General features: G+C 44.8%; 1 protein-coding gene and 1 pseudogene across 5 annotated transcripts in view; one reads left to right on the top strand and one right to left on the bottom strand.

Moving 5' to 3' along the window:
* LOC105472738 (TIAM Rac1 associated GEF 1) overlaps positions 1 to 21269 on the top strand; it is a 443930-nt gene that overhangs the window by 99718 nt on the left and 322943 nt on the right. The window lies entirely within an intron of this gene.
* Positions 8058 to 8690, bottom strand: LOC105472739 (mitochondrial transcription rescue factor 1 pseudogene; annotated as a pseudogene).

Below are 21269 nucleotides of genomic sequence, written 5' to 3'. Positions count from 1 at the left end.
AATTGCATCTGAATATAAAAGCAAGAGTTTAATTATTAAAAATGGTGGAAGAGAAGAATTAAAACAGTAAAATTGCTTAGCAAAGATTCTGTTTTATAATGCATTCAGATATAATTGGTGTCATAATGTGTAATTAACAGTCTTTGAAGTGTGAAGCTTAAGTTTGGGTGGATGAAGGACCTCTTAGGATGTGGGGATGTCTATACTTGTTCTTGAACAGTAGCACATCCTTTTTCATTTTTGTTTTTGAGACAAAGTCTCGCTCTGTTGCCCAGGCAGGAATGCAGTGGCACGATCTTGGCTCACTGCAACCTCTGCCTCCCAGTTCAAGCGATTCTCTAGCCTCAGCCTCTTAAGTAGCTGGGATTGCAGGTGCCCACCACCACACCTGGCTAATTTTTGTATTTTTAGTAGAGATGGGGTTTTACTATGTTGGCCAGGCTGATCTCGAACTCCTGAACTCAAGTGATCCACCTGCCTCAGCTTCACAAAGTGCTGGGATTACAGTTGTGAGTCACCACGCCCGGCCTGGAACAGTGGCACTTCCGAAGTGGTGCACAGATTGTGGGGTTTTGTTATCTGCCTTTATGTGTGTGTGGTCGAAGGAGATGGTAGAAGAAAGGCTAGGACAGAGGATCAGCCTCCGATGCTTGACCACCCACCCGCTACTGCCTGGGGTTTGTCAGGGAGGAGAGGACAAACTCATTAATATGGGCGGTGGCTTCAGCTTCAGATCTCAGGCTAACTTCCTGGGGAGTTGGAGTCTACAACGTGCCAGACTGGTCTGGGGCTTGCTGTGTAAAACCTGCAGAGGAGCCTTCTTGGTGCATTTTCTAGATCCACACCCTAACCTGGGTGTGAGTCCCCCATGGATCTTGTTGCCGTGCTGGCTGGGAATAATAAGTACGAGGAAAAGCACCCTGAGGAAAAAGACGGGAAGAGAATGGAACCTCAGGCTGAGAGTCTCAGCACCCGTTTTTTCCATGCATCATCTGGCTCCAGTTGGCTCTTTGAAGACTAGGAGACCGGAACACTCGAGAACACAAAATATGAGAGAGAGCATAGGAGGCAGATCTGAGCTTATATTCACTGTTACTCTGGTCCAAAAGTTCCTTGGCCATTTCTCCCTCTGGCCAGGCTTCTCCCAGGTGGTGGGTGTTCTTCATCACCCTCTGATGGTCAAATCCCAGAGTCCCAGCCTGTTGGAGAAAGTTATTAATAGCTTCACACCAGAGTTTCCGGTTGTGGACGCCATCTAGGGTGGAGTGGGTTGGGGTGGCAACACTGCCCAGCACCCTTACTGGAAAGAGACCACTAATAAATATCTGGGGCCTTTTCTCTTCTTTTGAAGTAGTTTTTAGAGTGTGAATTCGTCTTTGGAATATCTTCATTAATTGCAGATGTTTCTCTTTTTGGGTGTAAAATTTCAGTAAAATTCTTTTTTATTTTTTTGAGACGGAGTCTTGCTCTGTCGCCCAGGCTGGAGGACAGTGGCGTGATCTCAGCTCACTGCAAGCTTCACCTCCCGGGTTCACGCCATTCTCCTGCCTCAGCCTCCTGAATAGCTGGGACTACAGGCACCCGCCACCACGCATGGCTAATTTTTTGTATTTTCAGTAGAGACTGGGTTTCACTATGTTAGCCAGGATGGTCTCGATCTCCTGACCTCGTGATCCACCTGCCTTGGCCTCCCAAAGTGCTGGGATTACAGGCGTGAGCCACCGCGCCTGGCCAAATTTCAGTAAAATTCTTAGTGCAGTTGCCTCTCAGTTGGTTTTCTTCTTCATTCTTGTCTGCATAATGTCCATTTTCCACACAATAGCTAGAGGGATCTAAATAGTTTGCATCCAGAAGTTCAAGACCAGCCTGGGCAACATAGCCAGACACTCTCTACAAAACAATAAAAAGAATTAGCTGGGCGTGGTGGCACATGCCTGTAGTCCCAATTACTCAGGAGGCTGAGGTGGGAGGATCGTGTGAGCCTGGGAGGTTGAGGCCACAGTGATCTTTGATCTGCAGTCAGCCTGGGCAACAGAACAAGACCCTGTCTCAATCAATCAATCAATCAATCAATCAATTAATAGCAATCAAGTCCCCTTACTCCTCTGGTTGAACTTCCAGTGGCTTCCCATTATAGTTTGTTTGAAAGCCAGACTTTCTGCTGGGACTAGGAGGCCTGAAGTGATTTGGCCCTGCCTCCCTCTCACCTCCTGTCCTCCTCATTTAGGGCACTTCAGATGCCTTCCTTCTGGGACTAGAATACAAGCAGCGTGCCTCTCCTGCAGGCCATCCCGCTGCATGCTCCCAGTACTCTCCCTCCAAGCTCTGCCTGGCCAGCCATTCACTTCCTTCAGGTCTTGCTCAAATATCGCTTCCCCGAGCAGGCTTCCCTGAGAACCTAAGCTGAAGGTAGCAGCCCTCTCCCCAGCGCCCGCCCTCCCCTCCCCTTCCTGTTCCGGCTGTGTTCTCATCATGGCACTCACGGCCATCTGACTCTTTCTCATGGATGTAGTCATTGTCGGTTGCTCCCATTAGAGTAAAGGGTTCCCAAGGATGCAGGTGCCCATTGTCTAAATCAGTGCAGGTGCTGTCATTCAGAGACAGGCCTGCTAAGCGGGTAAATTCTTCAGCTGGACAGTGTCTGGTAAGTACAGTTTCCCAAGATGAACACATTGAGGGAATAGTTCAGATTCAGAAATATATATCATGGTCTATCTCGGTAACAAAACCAAACCAGGACAGTTTTCTTTTTTCTTTTTTTTTTTTTTGAGATGGAGTTTTGCTCTTGTTGCCCAGGCTGGAGTGAAGTGGCGTGATCTTGGCTCACTGCAACCTCCATCTCCCAGGTTCAAGCGATTCTCCTGCCACAGCCTCCTGAGTAGCTGGAATTACAGGTGCCTGCCCGCTATGCCCAGCTAATTTTTGTATTTTTAATAGAGATGGGTTTCACTATGTTGGCTAGGCTGGTCTCGAACTCCTGACCTCAGGTGATCCGCCCACCTTGGCCTCCCTAAGTGTTGGGATTACAGGCGTGAGCCACCGCACCCAACTGATTGTTTTCTTATCGAACCTCATGTGTTAGGGTAGCCCACAGTGTGGAGGATTATAACGCGGGATGTCTGACTTCCTGTGGCTTCAGGCCTCAGTAGCCTCCCAAGTCTCCTTGGCCTAGTACCGTTTCACTTGGGTAACAAGGGGACTTGCCTATCTTAGGATCTCTCAGTTTCTGAACTGCTGACATTGTGGGCTGGATAATTCTTTATGGTGCATTCTGTGCCAAGTATTGAAGGATGTTTCAGCTCAGCCTTGGCCGCTTCCCTGTAGAGGTCAGGACACCCTCCTAGTTGGGACAACCAAAATGTCCCCAGACATTGCTAAATGACCCCTGGAGGCAGGAGGTTGGGGGACATAAGATCACCCTGGTTGAGATCCACTGGTTTAGTGAAACACCTGCATACCCAAGGTTCCACCATTAACCTTTTATACCATTCTGTATCATTTACCTATTAGTGTGGCTGAGATTTGCTAATGTATAAGAAAGTGCTTTGAAACATAGCGTGTTATTCAAATTTAGATATGTTGATGACTAAAGTTTTCTTTTATCATCTACATTTGTGGTCTCCATTCCTTTGTTATCGTTGTCTTACTTTTCATTTGTCATTTATGAAATATTTATCCCCTAACCAGAATACTGTTCTTCACTAATATATTTAAGTGTGTTTGATACTTAAAATCACAGAGAAAGTCTTGACTGGAAGGAATCTCGAGGGACCTTAGGGCAAACAGTAAATATTCTGTTAATGTCCTTGTCATGGCTGTCATTATCATGATCTTTCTGAATCCCTTTAATTTAAAGATGAGGAAGCTAAGAGGGACAGTGGTGCACCCAAATCTTGGTTAATGGTAGAGCAATGACCATCTGGATGTTTCTGTGGAATTTACTTGCACTTTTGTTTTCTGTGAAGTTGGTGCTGGAATTAGCAGAGCTCTCTACCTCCTCCACTGAGCTCCCTGCCGGAGCCTGAACATAAAGTGCCGTATTCTGGGCCCATGGAAGATTTGTTAATAAGAAATTTTCTTTACAAAAAAAAAAAAGATCAGGGAGGAGACATGGGGAGTCAGTGAAAAAGAGGGAGAGAAGAGCATCTTAAACTGCAAAGATGTTGGACTGGAAAAGGAAAACTATGAAAAACATTGCAAAAAGAAAAGAAATAGAAGGAATCTGTGGAAGGAACTGAAGAATCAAATCAACCAAGTGCAGTGTTGGATCTTGTATGGATCCTGATTTGAACACGATGACTGTGAGAGAAGGAGAGAGAGGGAGACAAAATCAGGGACATTTAACCAGGAAATGGTTAATTGGTGGTGTTAAGGATTTTTGGGGGCTGGGTGGGTACGATGATGTTTAGTAAAAGGTCCTTCTCTTTTAGAAATAAGTGTTGAGGTATTAACGGATGATGGAATAGGATGCTTATTTTCTTCAAAATAAATAAGCCAGTGTTGGGGGAGTATAGCGAACTAGGATTGAATAGTTGAAGCCATATTGTGAGTCCATGGGGATTACATACCTATCATAAAACATTTCCAAGTAACAACTTTTAAAAACATGAACGTTGATCAACTGTAGTACATCACAAACCTCTTTGCAACCTAAAACAATAAAGAAAGAAACAGTGTGAGAAATTTGCCAACTTTTTAATCTTATCTTAAAGGATCTTCCAAATGCAGCAGACGTTTCCCAGTTTTCCCTGGCAAAGGCCCTTTGCGCTGAGTGACAAGCGGATATGGGAACAGGAGCTCGAGGAAGCTCACCCTTGCCAGGGCGGCAGGGAGGCTGCTGGTCCTCATGTACCTGCTCCCAGGTTCCGCCTGGTCCCAGGTTCCGCCAGGTATGACCCCCTCTGTGCCAGCAGAGAACGCACAGTGACCCTGCAGAGCTGATAGGAGCGTCTTCCTTCCTGAGCCTCCTCTGTTTCTCCTACACCCTTCCAGAAATGATCTGTGGACCAACCTATCTTTTTTTGCAAATGTTTTATTCTTTAGATAATATACAAATTTTAAACAGTCACAGAAAAATGAGAATATAATGCAAAAGAGATTTCTCTTCCAACAACCCCCTTCTGGAACCACTTGAGTGTGGTAACATATTGACGCTCTGCTACCCTGGAATTCTCGGCATGTGCTTCCCACAACCAGGAACGTTCTCCTACGTAATCACAAGATAGCCATTGATATCTGGAAATTAACACGGACACATTACCACCCTCTAGTCCTCAGACCCCAGTCAGATTTCTCCTGTTGTTCCTGGAATGTCCTTTATAAGCAAAAGGATCTAGTTCAGAATCATGCATCACGTGTAGTAGTTTCCTTCAATTAAGATCAGTTCCTCAGTTTTTCCTTGACAGCCATGATTTTCCTTAACACTTTTGAGGATGGCAGGCTATTGTTATTGTGTTCTAGAAGATTCCTCAATTTTGGTTTGCCCGATAATTTTCTCACAATTAGAATCTGGTTCTGCATTTTTGGCAGCAGCGTCACAGAATTGCTGTGTTCTAGCGCTTCCCATCTGGTGGTCCAGATTTTGAGCTGTTCTACTATTAACTCGTAGTTTACTGTGTCTTGTTCAGTGGCCTGTATTCCATTACTCTCATTCTACTAAAAGTACAGAAATTAGCCAGGCGTGGTGGTGGGTGCCTGTAGTCCCATCTACTCAGGAGGCTGAGGCAGGAGGATAGCTTGAACCCGGGAGGCGGAGGTTTCAGTGAGCTGAGATCGTGCCACTGAACTCCAGCCTGGGTGACAAGAGTGAGACTCTGTCTCCAAAATAAAAAAAAAAATTAAAAAATAAAAAATAAAATTATTTTGATGCTCATATTCCCACTCATCTGGCTGAGAGCAGCTTGTTTCTCTGTGCTATCATTCTTTGAGTACTTCCTTACTTTCTAGCCTATGTTCTAGGCTCTTTTTTTTTTTTTTTACCTGGATTTTCACTCTTGTTGCCCAGGCTGGAGTGCAATGGTGCGATCTCGACTCACTGCAACCTCTGCCTCTTGGATTCAAGCAATTCTCCTGCCTCAGCCACCCAAGTATCTAGGATTACAGGCATGTGCCACCATGCCCGGCTGATTCTGTATTTTTAGTAGAGGTGGGGTTTCTCCACGTTGGTCAGGCTGGTCTCGAAGTCCTGACCTAGGTGATCTACCCCCACTCAGCCTCTCAAAGTGCTGGGATTACAGGCATGAGCCACCACACCTGGACTCTAGGCTCATCTTATTCTTTGCTTGCCCCAGCAGGGGAACCAGCCATTTCTCTAAGGAGTCATGGTTTCTTTTAGTTGACGCTGGGACATAGAAACCAAAATCTGGGCTTAAGGTGTGCTCATTGCTTATTGAGGAGTCACTGCCCCGAGACGCTCACTAGGGAGTTACGTCTTCACACACATGAGTTCACACTGATGCCTTCAATTCTGATTCAGCTCCACAAGGTTCATTCTAGTTTTCTCCTTTTCCACATTTAAATGGCTTCTCCAGCAAGCAAAACTCTTCATATCTTTACTTATTTGGTCAATTGGCATGTATGTAACCAATCTCTTTTTCCTGGCTCTACCTCCTCCCACATGGATGCCCTCCTTGTCATGCTTGGCTTGGACATGTGTACTGGGCTGCTGTTCCACATGGCCCCTTCCTCACCTTGCTAGGTCGGGTTGGACACCCTACTCAGTGACACCATGGCCTCCCCTTCCTGTGTGAATGCCTACCTTGCTCTGGCCCATGTTAAGACTTCAGGAATGGATTGCTAGGAGAGTTTTTGTTTTATACATATATAAAAAAGATAATAGTACACATGTTGTTTTCTGACATGCTCTTAAAACTTTTAACCTTATGAAATCTCATGGGTATCTTACTATAGTAATACATGTAGACCCATCTCATTGCTTAATGACCGCCTTGAACCAGTTAGTAAATATTTTCCTGAGCATGTGTTTTGTGCTATGTATTGTTCCGAACTCTTGGAATTTATCAGCAAAAAATAGAGACAAAAATCGGTCTTTGTGGAGCTTGCATTCTAGCAGGGGGAGACAGAAAACAATCAACATAACAAATAGTAAATCTTATAGCATGGCAGAAGCTGATAAATGGTCTGGATAAAAGTACAGCAGCTCTTGAGGTAACTGAAGTGCAGTTAAAAATACATTGGTTAGGGTAGGCATTTATGGGAAAGGCTTTGGGCAAACAATGGAAGAAAATGTGGCTATGGAGGAAGAGCATTCTGGGAAGAGGTAATAACAGCTCGTGCTGGAGTGGGAGCAACAGAAATGTGGCCAGTGTGCCTGGACCAGGCTGAGCAAAGAGCGTATAGAAGGTTCAGTGAGGTCAAGCAGGCCAGGTCGTGTTGGTCTTTGTAGCACATTTATTTTTCCCCCTTTTTTGTCCATTTCCTTTTTAACCCATGGAAATGTATTCATTTTACTGCACTTTCTTTTTTTTTATTTTTAAAATTTTATTTATTTATTTATTTGGAGATGGAGTTTTGCTCTATTGCCCAGGCTGGAGTGCAGTGGTGCAATCTCACTGCAACCTCTGCCTCCCAGGTTTAAGTGATTCTCCTGCCTCAGCCTCCCGAGTAGCTGGGACTAGAGGCATGTGCCACCACGCCCGGCTAATTTTTGTATTTTTGTAGACATAGAGTCTCGCCATGTTGGTCAGGCTGGTTGTGAACTCCTGACCTCATTACCCACACATCTTGGCCTCCCTGCTGGGATTACAGGCGTGAGCCACCGTGCCCTGCCCCCTGGCTTCTTAATGGCTGTCAGCTGGAGGTCACCTCAGTGCTTAGAGGCCATTCTCACTACCTGTAGACACCCACAGTTCCTGCCACACAGCCCCTCCATGGGCAGTTCCAACATGGCAATTTTCTATTTTTCTTTTTCAGTTGACCCTTTCCTCTACCACTAAAAAGCAGCTTTATTGCTAAAAAGCAATCCGTTTATTTAGACATTCTCTTCTCAGGCAACTTTAAGTTTTTCCACTGCCATAACACCACTCTATTTTTCACTTTCAGTCTTCAAACACTTTTTTCAGGAGAATCCTCATCACTGTCTCTGTTCCTACTTCTTTATCCTCTCCAATGAGAAGATCCAATGTATCTCCCACTTTGACCATGCTATTTTTCTTCCATAACTTTTCCCCATTCAGCCTGAGTTCGCCTTTGTAGAATGCATCTTCCGCTTGGTTTCTCCCAATATCTAGGCCTGTCTTCAGGACATCATCGTACTGAAAGGACTGCACTGCTTTTTCCAGGTCTTGATAGCCTTTGACTATATTAGGGTCATCCTCAAGCTCCTCTTCCTGCTCACTCATCTCATGATCGCTTTCTTCATCAGAGTCCTCTTCATCTTCTACTTTTTGTGGTGACTTTGTAGTAGATTTATTAGAGCTTTTATTACTTTTGAGTCTTATGGGAAAGGGAAAAATATATTCTGGAGATATTAAAAGCCTTGAGAATTTCAGTGAGAAAATATTATGGATAAGTCTTTTATAATTTGGTGCATGTAACTTAGTGCTGTACTGATTCCAGGAAGTACAGAGTTTGTGTGACGAAGGTGTCCCTTGGAGAACACCCCAGAGTCCAATCCAGGTATCTGGCTTTCTTAAAACACCGGCAAGCAGTTCGATGCTAGTCATAGCCATGGCGCTTACAACCTTTCTTTTGTTGTTGTTATTTTGAAATAGGGTCTTGATCCGTGGCCCAGGCCGGAGTGCAGTGGTGCGATTTGGCTCACTGCAATGTCCGCCTCCTGGGCTCAAGCAATTCTCATGCCTTAGCCTCCCCAGTAGCTGGGACTACAGGTGTGTGCCACCATGCCTGGCCAACTTTTTGTATTTTTAGTAGAGACAGGATTTCATTATGTTGGTCTGGCTGGTCTTGAACTCCTGAGCTCGGCAGTTTGCTTTTTCAAGGCCCAGCCTGCTTAGATGAAGTCTTACATAATGAAATATCATCTGTGGAGTGACATCCCATCATTTTGTCATGTCCTGCCTACTTTCAAGGGGAGGGGTTATATAAGAAACATGGATCATTTGGGATCGATCACCTTAGGATGTGCCCTCTATAAGGTGGTCTGCCAATCTTGGAAGTTCAACCTGAAACCCAAACTCACTGTTTTTGCTCTTCCAGCTTCTTCATCTCTATCAGCATCACCTCCAGTCTTCCAGCCACTGGATTTTTAGTCTGAGTGTTAGCACTGACCCTTCTTTTTCTTTGTCATTTTCAGTATCCTTGCACTTACGAAGTACTCTCAAATTTTCCTGGGCATGTCCTTTGTAAACCATCTTCCTAAACACTAGTTTTTGTATCTCTCACTCTCTCTTTATCTCTCTTTATCTCTCTTTCTCTTTCTCTGTGTCTCTGACACACACACACACACACACACACACACACACACACACACACACACACACGCTTTCACTCTGTCTGGTACCGAGTTTCTCCCAGAGCCTGTTGCCTAGTGTTGGTTTAATGGTCCACCCTTTTCTCTATGAACAAATTGCTTCACTTCCACATTTCTGCTGTGTTGGTTCGGAGCTTGTCCGTCCTTCCTGGGATGTCCTTGGTCACATTTCCCATTACCCCTCCCAAGCCTCTGCGTTTGCTCTTTCTCTGAACTGCAGACTCTGGTCCACTTAGGCCCAGTGCCTTTCTTTACATTAGGATCATCAAGGTCATTGAAATTGAATTACTCGGCCACGTGTAGACTTGGCTAACTTCCCTCTATGCAGTGTGTATATATACATCTATAAAAGGAATGCGGGGTGAATTATCTGAATTTAAAAATTCATGAGAAAAATATAATACTAAATCAAACATGCTGCTGTTTGGCAGCCGGAGTCACCAAGCCCTCCTGTCCCTGTGGCCAACTCTGCTGGTGGCTAGGCAGCTTGGTATTAGCCAGTATGGTGGATGGCGCTGTGGCAAGCCTGTGGCTCGGTGGGCTGGCGGCGCCTGTGGCTCTGGTCCTGATTTATGCTGGCCTCGGAGCCGCATATCACTCCACGGGATGACGAAGATGCTGGGGCCTGTCCTAGCATGTGGGACCTCAGCCATATCCATCCAGAGCGAACCTTTGTTTTTCCTCTGAGAATCTCAGTTTAGCTTCTTAGCTTAGTTGACTACTAGGTGGATTAGGAGCTGCTTAATGAATTCTGAAGCCCACAAGGACTGTTTTGATGGACTCTTGATATGGTTTGACTGTGTCCCCACCCAAATCTCATCTTGAATTGTAGCTCCTGTAATTCCCACATGTTGTGGGGGGGACCTGGTGGGAGGTAATTGAGTCAGGGGGTGGATTCCTTCGTACTGTTCTCGTGGTAGTGAATAAGTCTCGCGAGATCTGATGGTTTTAAAAGGGGAAACCCTTTTCGCTCAGCTCTCATTCTCTCTGGCCTGACACCGATGTAAGACGTGCATTTCACCTTCCGCCATGATTATGAGGCCTCCCCAGCGATGTGGAACTGTGAGTCCCTTGCACTTTGTTCTTATAAATTACTCAGTCGCAGGTATGTCTTTATCAGCAGCACGAAAACAGACTAATACAACTATCAAGGAGGGAAGAGAGTCCCCCTGTCCCCCTGGTGCCTCTGTGGGTCAGTGCTGCCCTTCACTGAGGTCCTTTGAGTATGTGCTCTGCATTTTCCCAGGCCCAGGAAAGCAGTATGCAGGGAGAAAGCACCTGTTCTGCCTTGAAGAATCTGAGATCTGGGTGGGAGGCAGGGTGCCCAGGGGCAGGAATGACATTTCCTAACAATAGAGCTGCAGGAGGAGCTGGCACCGTTAAACCCGACCTGCTTCTTGCAGAAAGTCAAGGAAACATTCCAAGAAACATCTTGGACGTGCTTCTCTTTGGAATATGAGAGAAGCGCTGTTGTTTCTGTAGGGAAGTTGGATGGGGCCTCTCTGAAAAGAGGTAATTTGGAGGATTCCAGTTATGATAGGATACAGAATTGTCTTGTATATTCTGGGAAGAAGGGAAATTGCATCTTGCCTTTGTCCAATAACAGGCAGTGGGGAAAAGGGTAGCAATGCTTTCGGGGCCCAGGAGGCCTGTTTGCTGCAGCTGCACGATTCACGAGCAGCTCCTTCCATTATCCCTTATGTTCTGCGGGGAGGGAAGAGGCAAGGCCCGTTATGTGGTTGCTGCCTGATTATTGGCCTGGCTGCCCAAAGAAGTCCCCCAGACCCTTCTGGCCTCCCTCTCAACCAACCTGCCAGGCATTTGCTTTTCTGCCTAATTCAATTGTGCTTCAGTGTGAACATTTTCTGCCTAAGCTTGGTCAATCTGCAGGGACCTCTCTTGGTACTTGACGTAGTCAGTTGTCTGACTGCAAATCCATGTCTACCCTGGATAGAAAGAAAAGGGAGTTGTGACAGTTGCCAGGAAGATTTCTCTGTGGAAGTGGCTGCTGTGTTTCTGGGCAGAAACTTTGTGCAGGAAAAAGGCATTTAATTAAAAAAGAGACCGGGCGCAGTGGCTCCCGCCTCTAACCCCAGCCCTTTGGGAGGCCGGGCGGGTGGATCACCTGAGGTCACGAGTTCGAGACCAGCCTGACCAGCATGGTGAAACCTTATCTTTACTAAAAATAAAAAATTAGCTGGGCGTGGTGGCGCCTGCCTGTAATCCCAGCTATTCGGGAGGCTGAGGCAGGATAATCGCTTGAACCTGGAAATTGGAGGTTGCAGTGGGCTGAGATTGTGCCACTGTATTCCAGCATGGGAGACAGAGCAAGACTCTGTCTCAAATAAATAAATAAATAAATAAATAAATAAATAAATAACAAAACAAAAAGAACTAGGACTGTTATTTTTTTTTGAGCACCTTGTATGTGTCTGGTATTGAGCTAATTCCTTAGTATCCGTTGCTTCTTTCTCATCTCATAACAATCCTGGCTGGCCGTGGTCCCTCACGTCTGTGATCCCAGCACTTTGGGAAACAGCAGTGTGAGGATCACTTGAGCCCAGGAGTTCAAGACCAGCGTGGGCAACATGGTGAAACCCCAGCTTTACAAAAAATACAAAAATTAGCTGGATGTGGTGACTCCTGCCTGTAGTCCCAGCTACTCGCGAGGCTGAGGTGGGAGGATCACCTGAGCCTGGGAAGTTGAGACTGCAGTGAGCCATGATGGCACCATGACACTCCAGCCTGGGCGACAGAGTGACCCTGTCTCCGAAAAAAAAAAAACAAAACAAGCCAATCCTAGCAGGTAGGCACTGTTATATTTGCTGTTGCAAATGGGGAAACTGACGTTGGGAGAGGTCAAGTACCTAAGCCACAGGGACTTGCAGAAGTAAATGCCAGGGGACTCCACTTGGTAGAGCTGGACTTTCTGAGCCAAAACCCATGCCTATAATTTGGGGATTTGCCATCCTGTCTTGTAGAGGTTCTGAGAGCTGCCCCAGTTCTGATTGTGGAATCTTGAGTGACAGGGAAATTGCAGCCTGGGGTCTGTGGTAGAGCTGGGAAGGAATATTTGCAAGACACCACCACGCTCAGCACCTTCCTTGGGCTTCTCCAAGTTTCACTTCTTTTTTTTTTTTTAAATTGAGATGGAGTCTCACTCTATCACCCAGGCTGGATGCAGTGGCACAATCTTGGCTCACTGCAGTCTCTGCTGCCTAGGCTTGAGCAATTCTCGTGCCTCAGCCTCCCGAGTAGCTGGGACTACAGGCACGCAATACCATGCCCGGCTAATTCTTTTGTATTTTAATAGAGATGGGGTTTTGCCATGTTGGCCAGGCTGGTTTCAAACTCCTGACCTCAGGTAATCCGCCTGCCTACAACTCTCAAAGTGCTGCGATTAAAGGCATGAGCCACCACACCTGGCCTCCAAGTTGCACTTCTAATTTATATTTTGTCATCTAATCTTGGTCAATGTAGATGTTTTAGGAGTGACCAGTGTTCCTTATGTGTTTTTGTTGGGGCCTATTACACAGTGAGTGCTATGGTAGTTAATTTTGTGTGTCAACTTGACTGGGCCACAAGGTGCCCAGATATCTGGTCAGATATTCTGGTTGTTTCTATGAGGGTGTTTTTGGATGAGGTGAACCTTGAAATCAGTAGACTGAGTGAAAGAGATTGGCCTCGTCTCTCCTCCTCTCCTTTCAGCTAAAGGCCTGAATAGAACAAAACTCTGGCCCTACCCCTGAGTGAGGGGGAATTTGTCCTGCCTGACGGTCTTTGGAGCTGGAACATCAGTTTTTCCCTCCTGCTTTTGGTCTTGGACTGGAACTCCACCATTGCTCTCCTAGTTCTCCAGTTTGCCAACTGCAGATCTTCAGATGTGTTAACCTCCATAATCACATGAGCCAATTCCTTATAATAAATATCTTTATGCAGATATATACATGTGTGTTGTGCATGTGTGTACATATGTATGGATTCTGTTTCTCATGAGAACCCTGACTAGTACAAGCACTCATCCCTAGTCACTGTCTGCCTCCTCATTTCTCAGGCTGGCAGGCATCTGACCAGCATTCCTGCAGATGCTTCGGGGAAACACGTGAGCCACAGTCTCTTCACTTCCATTTGCTTTTGCCCCTCTTTTCTCCGAACTCACAGCTCAGTTTTTAACACATTCAGATCATTCTCATGTTCTTCCTCCTTTATTCTAATTTATTGATCTTAAGAGAATTTCTTTCCTCTTTCTCTGCTTTCTCCATTTTTCTTTCCTTTTTTCCTTCCCCTTGCTTTTCTTCCTTTTTTTTATTTTAAATCTTCTCGAGATAGGGTCTCGCTCTGTTGCCCAGGCTGGAGTGCAGTGGCATGAACACAGCTCACTGCAGGCTTGACCTCCTGTGCTCAAGCAGTCCTCCCACCTCAGCCTCCTGAGAGCTGGGACTACAGGTGTACACCACTACACCCTGCTAATTAAAAAAAATTTTTTTCCCAGTTGCTAGCAGCTATAGTAAAATGAAGAAAGAAAAATTGTGTAGAGTTGCGGTTTCCCTTCGTTGGTCAGGCTGGTCTCGCACTCCTGGACTCAAGTGATCTCCTTCCTCAGCCTCCCAAAGTGCTCGGATTACAGGTGTAAGCCACTGTGCCTGGCCTACTTTTTTATGTTTCTTATTATCCTACCCTACCCTGTCCTACCTTAAGGCCCACAACGGCCGTAATAATTGTGGTTCATAGTGGTAAGAATAATACTGATACCGTTTGTCTTAACACAAAATCCCTCATACTAAACAAAACTAATGGTTTTGCAAACCAGAATTTCCAAGAATGTCTCCAGCCACCCTACTTTCTTCAAAGTAAATCTTCTTTTCTTTAAGATGAATAAAGTATTCCTATTTGAGCTTTACTGTTTTGCATTTACTGCAAGATTTGCAACTTTTCTGTGCTTAGCATTTGTTCTCACTGAAGATGCGCAGCGCATCAATCACATTTTGCACGAAAAGGCTGTGGTGGGTTGGCTGAGAGTGGCCTGGCGGCTGCTATGGTGCCTGCCACTGTGGCTAGAGGTCTTCCTTGTTCTATTTCCTGTTTGTGGTGAGTGAATATCTCTCATCGTTATGTCAGGGACATATGCTTTGTGTTTCTTTTCTGTTTTCTTTGCCTTCTCTACATCTTTTGTATTCATACTTCATCACTCTCCCTGGCCTTCTCTCAGTAGTGCCCATAAACGTTGACCTTGCAATCCACCATGAAAACGAGTGTGTAAGGTTTCACTGGAAGCTCAGTGTGCTCTCTGAAAGTGATCACCTGTGAATCTTAGCATGAGACAGATGGAATTATGCATGCTGCCTGCTGCCTATGCCCCTAGAATGGCTGTTTGGGTCATGAGGCATGATGTAGCCAGGACTTACATACCTATCTTAAGTAGAAAGCAACTGGAGCTTGCCTCTATTTTTCAGCTGCAGAAATTCCAGCCAATGGTAGTGTTAGTTAAAAAATGAACACAGTGGCTGGGCTAGGTGGCTCACGCCTGTCATCCCAGAACTTTGGGAGGCTGAGGCAGGTGGATCACCTGAGGTCAAGAGTTCAAGACCAGCCTGGCCAACATGGTGAAACCCTGCCTCTACCCAAAATACAAACATTAGCCAGGTGTGGTGGCGAGTGCCTGTAATCCCAGCTACTTGGGAGGCTGAGGCAGAAGAATAGCTTGAACCTGGGAGGTAGAGATTGCAGTGAGCCAAGATCATGCCACTGCACTCCAGCCTGGGCAACAATAGCAAAACTCCATCTCAAAAATAAAAAAATAAATTAAATAAAAATAAAAACAAACATAGTCCTCAGAAAACCAAAAGCAAAACCATGAAAGCAACCTTTCCAAAACCCAAACGTTAAAATACAACCAACAAACCCCAATCTCTCCTTTATCGTCTCTCCTCCCCTCCTCCCCCTGGCTATACTCATGTCCCTGAGTCAGAGAGGGCTGTTAAAATTTAATGGGTATAGTCTGACCCAGGAAACAATAGATGATAGTCTTGAATAAACTCTTGAATTTTACAAGGATTGGGGATCTTCTGGTCTCCCGATGAAGAGAACAGGTCTTTGGATACTGCCTGCAGTTTGAGTGCCTGAGATTTCTGCAGGGTAGGCAGTGAGTGGTGAGCATTTGGGCAGTGCAGTGAGAGGTGAGCATTTGGCATGATAGAATTCTATGCAGTCACCAATGGGCTGTATCTCTATTAATTGGAATTATAGACGACATCCAGAATGGCAAGTGGGAATATAACATCTCCTGGATTTACCAGATTATTTTCCACAAAGTTTGGAACTTACATAAAGGAGTCTTTTGGAGTGGCCGTTGCCCCTCTTTCAGCAAAACCAGAGGAAATGTCATACAGAAGAACCGTGGTTAAAGAACATTCTGGAGGACACCCGTATTAAACAGAGTAAGCATTACAGAAGGCTGAAGCCAGCAGGGGCACAGTAATACAATGGGCCTAGATTCTTTATTTTATAGATTTAAAAACAAAACCTGAGGCCTTGGAGTTTCCATGTCTGCTCAAAGTCACGATTCACTCATCCCCATAGCCTGTTCTCACATTAGCCTGCAACATTTGATGTTGTATCTCGTATGCTAGGAGACATTTCCCACAGAAACATTATCTATTTATTACTGGTCATAAAATTGCCTATATCTAAAGCAGTACTCATCTTTGCATTCTGTTCTTCCTTTCTTTCCTTTTTTTTTTTTTTTTTTTTAGATGTAATTTCGCTCTTGTTGCCCAGGCTGGAGTGCAATGGCGCTATCTCAGCTCATTGCAACCTCCGCCTCCCAGGTTCAAGCAGTTCTCCTGCCTCAGCCTCCCAAGTAGTTGGGATTACAGGCACGTGCGACCACTCACGGCTAATTTTGTATTTTTAGTATAGATGGAGTTTCACCGTGTTGGTCAGGCTAGTCTCAAACTCCTGATCTCAGGTGTTCCGCCCACCTTGGCCTCCCAAAGTGCTGGGATTACAGGTGTGAGCCACCATGCCTGGCCTGCATTCTCTTACTTCTTTTTTTTTTTTTTTTGCAATGGAATTTCGCTCTTGTTGCCCAGGCTGGAGTTCAATGTGGTGCGACCTCCGCTCACCGCAACTTCTGCCTCCTGGGTTCAAGCAATTCTCCTGTCTCAGCCTCCCGAGTAGGTGGGATTACAGGCATGCACCACTATGTCCGGCTAATTTTGTATTTTTAGTAGAGACAGGGTTTCTCCATGTTGGTCAGGCTGGTCTTGAACTCCCGACCTCAGGTGATCTGCCCGCGTCGACCTCCCAAAGTGCTGGGATTACAGGCGTGAGCCACCTTGCCCGGTCTCTCTTATTTCTTAGAAAAGTTTGCCAACTTTTAAAAAAAATTGTCACAAATTTAATGGCAGACTGTAGTTCTTTGGATATTGGATCATTATTTGCTGAGGTCTTGATAATTAGTCCAGTCTCATTTCCCTCAAGCTGACGAATTTTGCTTCATGCCTTATGGAGAATGTAAGTATGAAATTAATATTGTAGCAATTTGTCATCTATCCATTTTTTTTCTATTAAAGTCCCAGAGCACAAACATGAAATTCATCAGATCGAACCCCTTATACTTAAAAACCATTGTGGCATTCTAGATATTTCACCCCTCCTTTGAACTATAATGCAATAAGGAATTTAGCAGAAACTTTTAGTAGAAATTTACTGATTTATTTTTAAATCAGGAAGCTGTATTTCTCAACAGCTGTTTTCTTATGTGGTTGCAGGCTGACTCAGCGCCACGCTGTGAACGACAGAAAAGCCAGTGCGGATTCTAAATTTTAGTGCCTCCACTTAAGAGTGCATTAAAGTTGTTTGATAACTGCTGCTGTAATTTCCGTGGGACAGCTTATCTTTAATGCTGTTCATATAAACACTGGTCCCGCTGCTGGGAGCTACAGAGGTTAGGATTGATTTTCATGAAATTTTTTACTTAATGAAATCTCATCAATTTCTATCCTCCTGGATATTTTAATTTGAGACCAAGGAGGGTCTAAGGATGAACTGCAGCTTTGCTTTGGCTTTTGAGAGGCTGCCTCCCATGAGGTTCAGCTTTTATGAAACATGTTCTAAATGACTTGAACGGAAGCCAGCTCTGTCTGATGTTTTGTATTACGTAACCAGTCAGATTTATGTTGCATACAGTGAATTTCAAATCCCAGTTTTTAGGGATCTGCAGGGGGGATAGGGATGCCTGAGCTTATTTGAGAATGAAAACTTGGAAAAACACAATAGTTCAGGGCTCATTGTAGAAACCATGGCTATAAAATATGATTCTTTTTGCCTCTAATAAACATCAGAAATTATATTTCAGAAGCTAAAAGAGGTTCACCACTGCTGGACCACAGGAGTCTGATATCCGGGATTTTATTCCAGTGGTGGGTGGTGGTGACTGTGGGTCAGGTGAGATTTCTTACATGAGGGCATTTAAACTGGTCCTTGATGGTCAAGGAGGACTTCAACAGGCAGATTTGCAAGGAAGGCAAGAGAGGCTAAAAAGCAGGAGAATGCATCGAAGGAATATTAACACTTAGCTCTGCATGATAACATTTAAAAAACCATTAAAATATCAGATCTTTCCTTAAAAGGAAAAGAATTATGCCACTGACATATAGCTGCATGGTCCATAGACTCTGAACCCAATTCTATAAAGCATTTTGGGTTATGGGTGCATCTCTAATTGTCTTGTGGGAAGAGGTTGCCTCCCCTACTTCCCATGCCTTTATAATATCTGGGGAGCTGGCCCTGATATGTCTGTTCATTATTTCTTGTCTGTTACTAGGGGGTTTAATTATTCCCAATGACCAAAAGCAGCTGGGGAGTCCAACAGGCCCGGCATTATCCCACGTTGGGCACTTCTGTAACCCATTCCTTTCCATCCTCTTTTCCCTTTGTCTTTTCCGAGTTAAAGTTGTAAAATGAAACTCCACAGTCTAAGGTTTCTACTTTCCAGGCAGATATGCTTTCTGCGGAAATTGCTTCAAGGCAGTTCAAAGTTGCTCTCAATCCTGTGTAACATGTATGGAGAGCTGCATTGCAATTTACTACACTAGTTCATTGAAACACTGGATCCAACCTGACCAATCCCTGGGGACTTCTTCAGGTCCTGGCTGTCCCATATTTGCCTATGTGACCTGGTGCAGGTCTTCCTCAGCTTATTTTTCTTTCTAAATCTTAGTGAGCTTGTTAAATACAGAATTCCAGAGTCCTACCTTGACAATAATTCCTTCCTTGATGAAACCATAGTCAGGCTCCTCTGAGCCCCCTTTTTGACTAGGCTGTGGCCCTGGCCCCATCCTCTCTTTGGCCTGTCCGGTCCAGTCTTAGCAAAGAATCCTGCTAGGTTATCCTCTCATTCTTGATATCTGACCACCCTTGATAATCTGATTAAGTTCCTCATTTTCCACCTTTGATGTGTAAGTCCTTGGCCTGTCTTTAGCAAGAATTCTATTAGGCCAGTTTTGCAAGATTGCAAGAATCTCCCGGGTGGGCTCAGTGGCTCATACCTGTAATCCCAGTGCCTTGGGAGGCTGAGGCGGGCGGATCACTTGAAGTGAGGAGTTCCATACCAGCCCGGCCAACGTGGTGAAACCCTGTCTCCACTAAAAATAAAAAAATTAGCCGGGCATGGTGGCGTGTGCCTGTAGTCTCAGCTGCTTGGGAGGCTGCAGTGGTAGAATCACTTGAGCCCAGAAGGCAGAGGTTGCAGTGAGCCGAAATGGTGCCACTGCACTCCAGCCTGGCAACAGAGGGAGACTCCGTTTCAAAAAAAAAATCCCCCTACTCCTGATGTTTCCTCTTAGTAATTGTCCATTGACTGACTCTGTCAGCTTCGCTCCTTGTCTGTAAGTTCCCACTTGTCCTTGCTGTGTTTGGAGTTGAGCTTGATCTCTTTTCCCTGTTATAATACCGTTATATATACATACATATATATTTGTTTGTTTTTGAGATAGGGTCTCATTTCATTGCCCAGGCTGGAGTGCAGTGGCACTGTCTCAGCTCACTGTAATTCCCACCTCTTGAGCTCAAATGATCCTCCCACCTCAACCTCCTGAGCAGCTAGGACTCCAGACATGTGCCACCCTGCCTGGTTAATTTTTTTTTTTTTTTTTTGTAAATGACAGAGTTTCATCATGCTGCCCAGGCTAGTCTTGAAGTCCTGGGCTCAAGTGATCCACCCACCTTGGCCTCCCAAAGTACTAGCATTACAGGCTTGAGCCACCATGCTTAGCTGATAGTTTTGAATTAAGTCTTTGTTACTCTTTTAACAATTGTCAATTTTTTTCTTCAGTGACCTCCAGATCTTACTTGCTATGTCTAAGACAGGAAGTTAGGTAGGGAAGGCTCACTCCTGGAACAAGGTCTGAAATTACAGTGGCTTACCCCAACAAAAGGTTATTTCTTGCCCACATAAAAGTTCTTTACCAAATGGTGATTCCCAGACCCAGGCTCCTTCCATATTGTGGCTCTGCTGTTGCCAACTTGTGCTTTCCAACGCTGCCGTATTCCTGGGAGTCAAGTCCTAGAAGGGGAGAGTGCTTGTAGGTTTGTGAGAGGGGAAGACACATCTCTCCCACTCACATTCCTTATTGGCTAGAGTCAAGCCATGCAGCCACATTTAAGAAGGAATGAGTTTGTCAAATACCAATGCATGAATCTGCATTTTAAACAAGTGTCACACATGATTCTTATGCAGGGAGATGCTTGGGCCACAACTTGGTAAATGCTGTTTATAATATTTGCTAAGTTCCCTCCAACCCTGACAGTCCATGATTCTGTTGTGCTGTGACTTTTCACATGGAAAGAGGCAAGCATTTCCCTCTAAGATGAAAAGAGAAATTGAACCAGCAAAATCACAATGGATTCTTCCCATATCCCGAGTTCATAAAAGCATGGTGACCTGTTAAGACCAGCTGATTAAATAGCCACTGGTACCATAATCATCTTGCTGGGACTCTTCTGCTTTGGGAACCCGCTGAGCTATTACCTTATGGTGTTTCCTTCCATGATGGGGTGCTGGGAACTAGAATGGGGAACACAGAAAATGTAAATGCTTGTTTTCCTTTGCAAGTAACGAAAGTGGACAGTTTACTACTTCATTTGTCTTCCAATCCGTTGGAAATCTAAAGGTTTTCTTAACCTCTTCTGCTAAGAATCACTGATCTGGGACCAGGACAACGCTGATAGCATCTGTATTAACTTGGTCATTTGTGTTGTGACTTTTTTTTTTAAAGGTCAAGAATTTAGGTTTATTTTGTGTCAGGAATTAGGCTATAATCAGATACGTGGGACTTGGGGTTGGGGGAGTCAGCAGTGTGGTGATCAGATTTTCTTAATTCCACTAAGGACTAGGTAAGAAGAAATATTTGGACCTGCATGAGATATAGTTTGAGCACACTGAAATTATAAGGGAAAGCTAGATTGTGAATACAGCCTTTGAGTGAGACTTTTTCTGAGTTTCTCATTTCTTAACACCTTAAGTTGCTAAGCTGCTGGCAAATACGGCACAAGCTGTTGGATGCTTTCTCGATCAAATATAGTTCTGACATCACACAATATTAGCTAACATTTGTAGAATACTTACTGCATATGACTTTTGTTATTCTCTTATTTCTTCATCCTAACAACACTAGGAGGTATGAGTACTATTTTATCCCTGTTTTACCAAACAAGGGAGACTGAGACACAGAGAGGTTAAGTAACTGCAAGGCTACATTGCCAGTGATCAAGACCCTATTGACAATTGGAAGCATCAGCCATCCTTGGTTTTGTT

The sequence above is a fragment of the Macaca nemestrina genome, chromosome 4, assembly GCF_043159975.1.
Source record: "Macaca nemestrina isolate mMacNem1 chromosome 4, mMacNem.hap1, whole genome shotgun sequence".
In the NCBI taxonomy this organism is placed as follows: Eukaryota; Metazoa; Chordata; class Mammalia; order Primates; family Cercopithecidae; genus Macaca; species Macaca nemestrina.
Note: the sequence above shows the minus strand (reverse complement) of the source record. Positions and strands in the feature narration are given on the sequence as shown.